Below are 11,192 nucleotides of genomic sequence, written 5' to 3' on the forward strand. Positions count from 1 at the left end.
CTTAAACTGTGTTCCGAAAATAAACGGAGGTCTTACGGGCTTGGAACGACATGTTGGAATGACGAGTCAATAATGATATAATTTTCATTTTTGGGTGAACTAACCCTTTAAAGCCATTGCACTCTGAGTCTAAAATTCACGTCCGAAATTTTCACACGTTACAAAATAAATATGACCTCACGTTATGTCAATCACGCTTGCACACTGCCTCGAAATTTTCGTTCGTCATAAAATTTTTTTTTTTAAAAAAATCGAATCGGGTTTGATTTGGTTTGGTTTGAAAGCGACTCGGCAGTCATATAATATACATATATTTAGTCCAGTGCAGAGATCATTTTTAGGTTGAAATAATTAGCCTAGGTGATTGTTTAACTCACAACAGTTAAATAATCACCTAGGCTAATTATTTCAACCTAAAAATGATCTCTGCACTGGACTAAATATATGTATATTTTATGACTCCTCAAACTTCAGTTAAAAAAGAAGTTGCTACTTAACCGGGCTTTTACCCCCACATAACTTGAGACGGGGAAGTTTGAGGATTTAATTCATTATAGTAGGCTACTCTCCACATTAAGTGTGATAGGTAAGAATAAAGTGATATCAGTTCATAAAGTTATAATAACATAAACCGTTTCCCGGGAGGTACACATAACGTTACTTACAAAAATAAGTTATCAATGAAATAAATTCAGCAAATAAATGTTGTACTAAAATGTAAATGTTTGACAAAATATATAACAGCAATAGAATAGCTTTACAGTAAACAGTTTTTCTTTTTTTTTTGCAGTACTAGCCTATCTTATATTAATGACGCAAGACCATGTAAACAAACAAAAAAACACAGCCAATGTCCAAAGTGGCAATTAGTTATAGGCTAACGGACACAGCGCATCAATGATCATCATGTTTGTAGCATGATCCAGGGGATTAAAACGTCCAAAATATATTTCAGGCCTAGTGAAGTTGGTAACTAATAATAGTAGTAAAAGTGTAAAGTTGCATACAATGGAAATACTCACTAATGCAAGAAAAAACTACCTTAAAAAACTGTTATCTGAGCTGTTGTCCAGTAGTTGGAATTTTCACCCCGATATGGCTGCCGCGCTACCGAAGCGCCATCTAGTGGCTGTTACCAAAAAACCATCAGAGTTTCGCCTCTTGTTCTTCGATACTCTTTGGTATTACTAATACAATTGGCTTTATGCACAGCTGCACTACTTCATGAAATTAAGCCAGATCCTTGTTTCCTGTCTGCGATTATTGGACAAATTGTTTAGTTCAAGTGTGCCTGACCTCAGTAGTCACGGCAACAATAATCAGACACACCTGAACAATATTCATACTACTCCACCTGAATGAATCAAGCTTGGCCAATAATGGCAGACAGGAAACAAGGAGCTGGCTGAAGTTCATGAAGTAGTGCAGCTGGGCATAAAGCCAATTGAAAACAATGAAATGTTTTGGGGGGGGGAAATGCACTGTTGATGATCTGGGCCTGTATAAGAAATGCTCTTAAGAATAGTCTAGCTTTGACTTAAGTGTCAAAAAATACTTAGTAAAAGTTTGACTTCTCTAAGATACTTTTATAAAGCACCTAAAAGCAACTTTCAGTAAAGTAAAGGACATGATTGTCAGCGTGCGTGCCTCCGCATCCAGACACCATTCACTACACACACAATAGGCTTTTTTTCTCTGATTTTGAAAACTCTTCACGACTTAAAATGCTTCCAAGATCGACGGGTAGGTGATTCCTGTTACTGTTTTACGGTCAATGACAAGAGTACGAATCAGCTGTCTCACGAACGTAAACATTAATCCCCACATTAAGCCATAACACAGCGAGGGAGAAGAACTAACTTACATGAAACAATCCAACTACATTCACATCATTCACAAGGGAAAAGTCACTATACTCACGGTATGGCTTTCTCCAGCTTTCTGCTGCTTCTTTTCTTGCAAGGTAGTGACGAAACGAAACGCGCTCTGTAGCATTGTTTGTTCGCTGTCGGCTACGGTAGAGACAAAACGTCGACCTTCATAGAAGGGGGTGCTTCTAAGGTAATAATTACGGTTTATTAAGTTATAGTTCTTTATACACCACTGAAAACATAGTTATGGATGTCATATTGCATTTCTTTTAATAGATACTCAAATTCTTTAAATGGAAAAATGTGATGCTATTTAAGCCGATGAATCACATCATTCTAAATGGGCTCTATGCACGGCGTTATTTCCGGTGAAGGATTAAGGATGCTCGATAACTTCCGCCGATCATAGAGTCCAATGCAATACCGAGAATTTATATTGAATTTTATACTCCATGGTTATACTAATGAAACATTAGTCACAAAAACCGATAAAACAGACACCCCTCGTTGTGTTTATGTTTCTTTTTAAAATTATATTAAATAAACATAACTATATATAAAATTACATCTAAACGTATGTACGTTTCGTTTCAAAGACGGGAGGACAGTAAATATTGAAGACTCTGCCATAATCCCGTTTTCCTCCGCTTTAATCTACACAACCGGAAATGGACGAGCATCCTTACGTCAAATGCGGAACTTATGCGTGCATATAGCCCATTGCACTCACGCTAAAGGAAAGACAGAAGTTGCAAACTGTTTAAAAATGGATCCAAAAAAAAAAAAAAAAAACTGGTCCAAGGAAAAAATATTCTAGCGCAGTCAGTCCTTGAAGGGATAGTTCACTTTGAAATTATATGATATGTTTTAGCTTACCTCAAGCCAGGGCATCCACCATGTAGGTGTCTTTGTTTCCACAGTATTTTCAATTTTCTTGTCTGTCAGTCTTATAATGGAGGTTTATGGGCGGGGTTCACCCTGGGTCCACCTGAAAGAGCATGCACAGAGAAGTCCAAATTAAACATGATTTAATGACTCGTAAATGTAAGTACACATTGATTTTGCTAAGACACGAAACGAGCAGTTTGTGTGAGAAAACGGTATTTATATCGTTTTTACCTCTTGTAACCACAGCAACGTCCAAGTGATCTCTGAAGGCACAGGTGCTTCTGTCTGCGCAAGCGCTGGAAGTGATCTCTCGCGCGTGTACATCACTCATTGTTTTTTATTTTTATATATATATATATATATAAAATCCCAGCAGCCATGATAATTAGCTGGTTATCATGGTTTTTGCAATTATTTATTTATTTATTTTTATTAATTAAAATATATCAAATAACAAGGTTGGTCTTCTTAATTAGGGATGCACTGAATATTACCTGACGGAAACTGCATTTTCGTTTTTTGGCCAAAAAGAGAATAAAAACAAAAAAATATAAGCTGAAAATATATATGCCGCCCCCCTTATTTTATTATAGGACTATTTTCTTCCCAATTGTTTTTTCAATTCAGATTCAGATTCAATTTACTCTGAATTTTCAATTCAGAGTAAATGTATTTAAAAGTCTAATAATAATAATAATACAATATATATATATATATATATATATATATATATATATTAAATAAGCATTTCATCATAATTTTTTAAAAAAAAGTTATTTTCGGTTTCGGCCTAAAATTTTTATTTCGGTGCATCCCTAGTCCTGATATTTTATTTAATCATAATAAATTAGGGCTGTGCAAAAGTTAATTGCGATTAATCGCATCCAAAATAAAAGTCTGTTTTACATAATATATTTGTGTGTGCTGTATATAATTATTTTGTATATATAAATACCTATGCATGCATGTATATATTTAAGAATTATTTGCGCTTAAATTCTGTAAATATATATAAATACATAATCTATATTATATAAATATAAATATTTTATATAGGAATAACACATTTTCTTAAACATATACATGCATGTGTGTGTATTTATATATACAAAATAATTATATACAGCACACACAAATATACTATGTAAACACAGACTTTTATTTTGGATGCGATTAATCGCAATTAACTTTTAATATTTTAAGTCATTTTCCATTTATTAAAATGTAAAGTCAATTTATTTTGACACCACGCATTGAAATGATTGGTAAAATTTGCACATAACAAAAAATGTATTGTATTGAGAAAATGTATTAATTGATTAAACTGATTTTCTACAGAAACAGAAGTGGCAGACGTGGAAACCCAGTGTGAGACAGAGATTTTGGAAAGAGAGACAAACTTCGACTCACAACCCATATAGCAAGAGCCCGACACTGACTCGGCGAGTCTAAAGAGTACACCTGAGCCCACAAAGGTACAGGAGGGAGAGCCTGGAAGAAATGTTCAGAGACAATGTCCAGAGGTAAATTTTGTTATCTCTATGACAAGAAAAATGTGGGATGGGATCAAGCCAAAATGGTCCTTAAATTTAAGACCACCTTGGAAAGACCATGTGAATGACAGCTTTAAAGAAAAAAATCCATGTTGTGCTCTCTCATTTAAATACCAACATGTCAAGAAACCCTGGAGCAGAAAAAAAAATCTCCCATATTTACAAATTAAGGCAGTCTGCAGATTCCCATCTTGCCCAGCCAAATACTCTTTCACAATGCAAAATAAACCTGCTGGGCTGGGTCAAGATGTGAAAATGTTAGTCCAACAAACTGGAGACATACATCACAAACTTCCAGAGAAAAAGGCTAGGCCAGCGACCATCGTAAAAAGAGGAAAAATAGCAAAGGCCCTAACGCATGCACCCAGTCAGTCTTTTTACAGCACTCTACAATCAACGCCAAACGAGCAAATCCTGTCTGGGAACAAGACTGACAAAGTACTAGACTCAGAAATCAGAAAAAAGAAGTCCACTCACTTTAACGTCATGACTGAAATACACTTGATGCAGACATTGCTCAAGAAATTTGACACACACTTCGAAATACCGGGTTACATACAGTTTTTCACAGTATGAATCCATTCATTGTTCATTTGCTCACAGAGCGTGGCATCGGCATTCTTGTGCATCATTTGCAAAGTAAGTCTCCTGTGTCGCTCTCTCTTGATGTCGCTGGAGGAATTGTGTCAAAAATACCCGAACAGCCGAAGCGTGTGTTGTACTACGCACTCGCTCTTCCAGGAAAAGCTCGAGATGCACCACCTCTTCCCATTTGTGAAATGCTCTCCAATGATCACTCAGTACCACCAATCACATTTTGGCTCTCGGAATTTACATTCCATTTGTCAAAATACACGCGAGTAAAAGTTCACCAGGTCGAGACTGATTACAGCTGGGCTTTAATACAAAGTGTGATGCTTGCTTTCAACAAAGAGCACATCAGCTCTTACCTCAACAGAGCGTTCGAGTTCTGCACTGGGAAAAAATCATGGGATGAAATGAAGTCGTATACTGTCTTGCACATTTGCTCCGCGCACATTTTGAAAGCTGTCAGACAGGCAATCTCTAGGGAAACGGATGACAAAGGACTGAGAGACTTTGCCACGTATGCTTTCGCAAGACTCCAGAACGCCAGCTCCATGACTGAATCAAGAACTGTGTTCAGAGCATTTTGCGCCCTGCTCACAACGCCACAAAACACAAACCTCGTCAAAGAAAGTTTGTGTGTTTTGGAGAGTGTCATTTCAAGATCCAGAGAGCAACGACTGGAAGATACTACCCAATCTGAAGACTGGGAAAGAAAAGAGAGAAGACATGCAATGACCATCATCGGTAGATCACCATTCTCTGCTTGTTTCCAGCAGATCGTGAAAGAAGTGAAGGAAGAAGTGGCAGGTGATGAGAAATGTTTGGCAAAAGAGGACAACCCATACTTTTGTCCAGGCATCCTCACTGTCCTCCATACCTACCTTGCCATTTTTCCTCTTTGGAGTGGCTTGCTGTTGGGAGAATCTCGTCAACAGGAATTAGTGTCAACACTGAAACTACCAAAGACAAGAGAGACCGACTGTCCCAAAGAAAGGTGGTGTGGAATTGTCAAACGTTCCATAATGCGTAACGAAAAAGATGTCAAACCAGGAACCTTCATAAGAAAAATGTATCAGTCTCTACAAGCGAGATATACAGAGAATATCGTTCGGCATAACCTTCCTCAAACGATATTGCTCAAACCTGAGCCAGCCGTGAACCTTGATCGGTGTCAAGAAACTTGGATGAAGAAGAAGGAAGAACGTTTCCCAGACACCAAATCCAAATTTGTTTCTGTTCCACAGAGCATGCCTGTTCCCCAGGAAAAGAACAGAAGGATCCACGAAGATGTGGCAAAAAGTCAGAAACGGTCAATTCCTGAACCAACTCGTTTTCCTGAAGGGAAAATTGTCCACAAAGATGTGGCAAAAAGCCAGAGACGGACAATTCCTGAACCAACTCCTTTTCCTGAAGGGAAAAGTGTCCACAAAGAAGTTGTGGCAAAAATCCAGGTTCCTGAACCAACTCCTTTTCCTAAAGGGAAAAGTAGGATCCACAAAAATGTGTCAAAAAGCCAGAAAGGGCCAATTCCTGAACCAACTCCTTTTCCTGAAGGGAAAAGTGTCCACAAAGAAGTGTCAAAAAGCCAGAAACGGACAATTCCTGAACCAACTCCTTTTCCTGAAGGGAAAAGTGTCCACAAAGAAGTGTCAAAAAGCCAGAAACGGACAATTCCTAAACCAACTCCTTTTCCTGAAGGGAAAAGTGTCCACAAAAATGTGTCAAAAAGCCAGAAACGGACAATTCCTGAACCAACTCCTTTTCCTGAAGGGAAAAGTGTCCACAAAGAAGTGTCAAAAAGCCAGAGACGGACAATTCCTGAACCAACTCCTTTTCCTGAAGGGAAAAGTGTCCACAAAGAAGTGTCAAAAAGCCAGAGACGGACAATTCCTGAACCAACTCCTTTTCCTGAAGGGAAAAGTGTCCACAAAGAAGTGTCAAAAAGCCAGAGACGGACAATTCCTGAACCAACTCCTTTTCCTGAAGGGAAAAGAAGGATCCACAAAGAAGTTGTGGCAAAAATCCAGGTTCCTGAACCAACTCCTTTTCCTGAAGGGAAAAGTAGGATCCACAAAAATGTGTCAAAAAGCCAGAAAGGGCCAATTCCTGAACCAACTCCTTTTCCTGAAGGGAAAAGTGTCCACAAAGAAGTGTCAAAAAGCCAGAAACGGACAATTCCTGAACCAACTCCTTTTCCTGAAGGGAAAAGTGTCCACAAAGAAGTGTCAAAAAGCCAGAGACGGACAATTCCTGAACCAACTCCTTTTCCTGAAGGGAAAAGTGTCCACAAAGAAGTGTCAAAAAGCCAGAGACGGACAATTCCTGAACCAACTCCTTTTCCTGAAGGGAAAAGAAGGATCCACAAAGAAGTTGTGGCAAAAATCCAGGTTCCTGAACCAACTCCTTTTCCTGAAGGGAAAAGTAGGATCCACAAAAATGTGTCAAAAAGCCAGAAAGGGCCAATTCCTGAACCAACTCCTTTTCCTGAAGGGAAAAGTGTCCACAAAGAAGTGTCAAAAAGCCAGAAACGGACAATTCCTGAACCAACTCCTTTTCCTGAAGGGAAAAGTGTCCACAAAGATGTGTCAAAAAGCCAGAAACGGCCAATTCCTGAACCAACTCCTTTTCCTGAAGGGAAAAGTAGGATCCACAAAGAAGTGTCAAAAAGCCAGAAACGGACAATTCCTGAACCAACTCCTTTTCCTGAAGGGAAAAGTGTCCACAAAGATGTGGCAAAAAGCCAGAAACGGCCAATTCCTGAACCAACTCCTTTTCCTCAAGGGAAAAGAAGGATCCACAAAGAAGTGTCAACACAGAAACGGTCAAGTAGTCCTGAACCAACTCCTTTTCCTGCAGAGGCACTCCTTGTAGACGAAGAGGTAAGTGAAACAAATAAAATAATTTATTTCATATATTCAGCCAACCTATTATTTACTATATGAAGTGTGTAACATTCACAGATCGACATTTTATGGACAAAACCGCCCAATGATCTGGTTGTAGCCGTTGTGAAGTCTGACACTCAGAATCAGGAGTTCCTGTTACATCACAGGGAGTTCCTAACACTGAGGCCGCATGCATGGATATTCGGAGAGGTACACATTTCATAACAAAAATATTTCGCAAATACAAAATTGTACAAGTAAGACTTCTCTTCCCAAGGCGTCATATACTGAAGCTTTTGACATTTGGCGCATGGCACCCTTTAGCGTCAATATGAGACGCAGATATATATGGGCCAGAAGGCGCCTCCTAGTGGTGTAACCCTAAACCTACCCCATAACCAAACAAAGCTCTGTGCGTGTTATATTGATGCTAAAGGGTGCCATGTGCGTTGGATTTAGAGAATGCGTTGCAGCGCCCAGCCAGGTAGTCTACCAAATGGTTTTTTCTCAGTGTATGTACTAATTTAAATATATTGAATAATTGCAATGCTTTATTACTTTCCTTTTTTCAGACGATTGAGTGCTATTTAAGAGCTGTACTTAATGCAAAGGGTGCAAATCTCTACCAGCTAAGCCATTACACTACAGGTGTCATTTTAAATGACACAAAAGACCGGGTCATACGGCAAGGATTGAAAAAAGTGAGTGCAACTACTTATTATTCTGCCTTTTTATATGTGCATGTATTTTACAGTACACAAATGTACAGTTCATTGACATTTCTGATATACAGGTCAACTTCGAGAGATATGATGGGCTCATATCTGTTGTCAATACCACACACATGCACTGGAGGTTTGTGGTAAGTAAAGATATTATTAGTAAAAAATATTGTGTTGTATGAGCTATTACAGATAAACACCCATACATACATGTTGATCTTTTCACAGACATTTAATTGAATGACTTTTTTTTTTTGTTATATTTAGTATCTACATGCTACAACTAACACCATTTTCATACTTGACCCTCAATGTGGTAATAATGAAATGGAATTTGCCACACAGGCGTGCACCAAATTTGGGTATGTTGATTAAAAAACCTGTAACCTTTTTAGATCTACAACACCAATATTGGTGTATTGGCATATTGATGTTTCTGAAGACCACCACCACCTCACACACTGTATTTTTCCAACAACAGGGAATATTTCAGGATGAGAGGAAACCTGTATGGAAGAAAAGACTGGGTGGACACTGTGTGGAAGCCTGGGACAATCAACTATTCATTCCAGGAGGATGGTTTCAACTGTGCTGTCTTTGTGATGCAGGTAAATGATGGGTACTTTACATAAACATTGTTCTCACCTTTTCCTGTATGAGACTGTTAAAGGAGTAGTTCACTTTAAAAAAACTTTTGCTGATAATTTACTCACCCCAATGTCATCCAAGATGTCCATGTCATTCTTTCTTCAGTGTATTTTGATGAAAGCATTCCAGGATTTTCTCCATATAATGGACTTCAATGGGAACCAAACGGTTCAAGGTCCAAATGAGAGTTTCAGTGCAGCTTCAAAGGGCTTTAAACGACACCAAACGATGAATCTATCGAAACGATCGCTCATTTAAAAAAAATAAACACAAAAGTTTAAGTTTTATAAGCACAAATGCTCGCTTTCTGTAATGTGCGTTTTTGACTCTCCTGTTCGAACTCATTCATCAAAATGAACGAATCTTTTTTCGAGTCATTTGGTTCAATCAATCAATCAAAAACCTTAATTTCTTTTCGACTGAAAAAAGAAACACGTGGACATCTTGAATGACATGGGGGTGAGTAAATTATCAGCAAGTTTTTTTGAAAGTGAACTACTCCTTTAATGTTCACCGCTCTCCTTCTAGATGGCCAAGCAGGTGCTGGAACACTTTCCGAAAATTCCTGAGAGCATCGATATAACACAGAGCCGGGAGGAGATGTGTCACACCAGGAAAAATGTGGCCAAAGTGATTTTGCAGGCATCAGGTATTGGTAAACTATTTTGAAATAACAGTTTATTTCCAGAGAAAACGTGATGGGGTGTAATTATCTACATTATCATAATTACAGTGTCAAGTGAGGAGTATTGCTCTGTGTGTGGACAAAAAGACACAAAGACAAATGGCAAAAAGGACCAAAAAGAGGAGCTCTGCACCTGGGTATTCACTATTCTTGCCTATTTGTGAAAGTAAAGACATGGGTTTTCCCAAAATAAACAGTTTTTGATTACATGATGTCCTATTTTCCTTTCAGGTTCAATGTGAATTATGCCAGAGATGGTTTCATGTCCAGTGCCTCAAAACCAATCTGCCACCAGAAGAGGAGCCATGGGTTTGTGGTTTGTGTTTGTAAGCTATTCAGTTAGAGGAGCTCATGCTAAAAGTGTGAGAAATATGTATTTTATCATTTGGATCTTAAATATCATTTAACCAAATATAAACATATTCTAAGAAACATTACTATCAAGATCACTGTCATTTTGACGCATTTACCATCATTATCATTTGAAATGTAGCCTATGTTTGATGCTTTTCGTTCTGTGTGCCTCAAATGTAGCTGATTGACTTACGGTCAAACTTTTGTACTTAGATGAGGTAAAGTTTCCGTAAGTTTCTTTAGACCACATTCAAATGCTCAAATGTCTCAGAATGAAGTTATAGACTAATGTTATCTGTAATGTCACATCTTGCAGAAGGGACGTGTGTATTGTATTGTGTATTATGAACATTAAGATAAACAACTTTCTGACACTTTTAGGGTGCCATGCAACTTTTGATCCTGATTATGGATGAATTAATTTTACTCTTCATTTATTATTTGATTGTCTGCTGTTAAGAAATAAAAAAAATAATGTTTTACTTAATCATCTGACTTGGTCTCCATTCATCTGACTTGGTCCTCCAACAACAACAAAAAAAGCTTAATTTATTATAAGGGGTTTTCACAAAGTTTCTGTTTTGTTCAAATTATCCCTGACCTATAGTTTCCTTTATAAAACAGACAATATATTTTTCCTTCAAATCCTTATATCAACAAAATATCCCACATTGTACATTATTTATTTCCAGAACCTTTGGACACTGCTGTCTTTACATGGAAGTAAATAATGACACTTTTTAAATTAGGGCTGGCAACGATTAAACGTGATTAATTGCATCCAAAATAAAAGTTTTTGTTTACATAATATATGTGTGTGTACTGTGTATAATTAATTTGTATATATAAATACCCACACATGCATGTATATTTAAGAAAAATTTGTTATTAATATATCAAATATTTATATTTATATATAATAGTAATTGTGAATAAATATATATAAAATATATACATGCACATATTTCTTAAATATATACATGCATGTGTGGGTATTT

At 37.4% G+C, this 11,192-nt stretch overlaps 1 pseudogene across 1 annotated transcript; it reads left to right on the plus strand.

Annotated features, from left to right (window-relative positions):
• The first annotated feature begins 4,567 nt into the window (after positions 1-4,567).
• Positions 4,568-10,654, plus strand: LOC148998502 (uncharacterized; annotated as a pseudogene). Its single transcript, XR_016146582.1, has 9 exons — positions 4,568-6,209; positions 7,845-7,995; positions 8,358-8,486; positions 8,579-8,647; positions 8,775-8,869; positions 8,989-9,115; positions 9,684-9,804; positions 9,889-9,977; positions 10,072-10,654. The product of XR_016146582.1 is annotated as an uncharacterized LOC148998502 (transcript).
• Positions 10,655-11,192: the final 538 nt, after the last annotated feature.

The sequence above is a fragment of the Pimephales promelas genome, chromosome 1 (genome assembly GCF_988280905.1).
Source record: "Pimephales promelas chromosome 1, fPimPro1.hap1.1, whole genome shotgun sequence".
In the NCBI taxonomy this organism is placed as follows: Eukaryota; Metazoa; Chordata; class Actinopteri; order Cypriniformes; family Leuciscidae; genus Pimephales; species Pimephales promelas.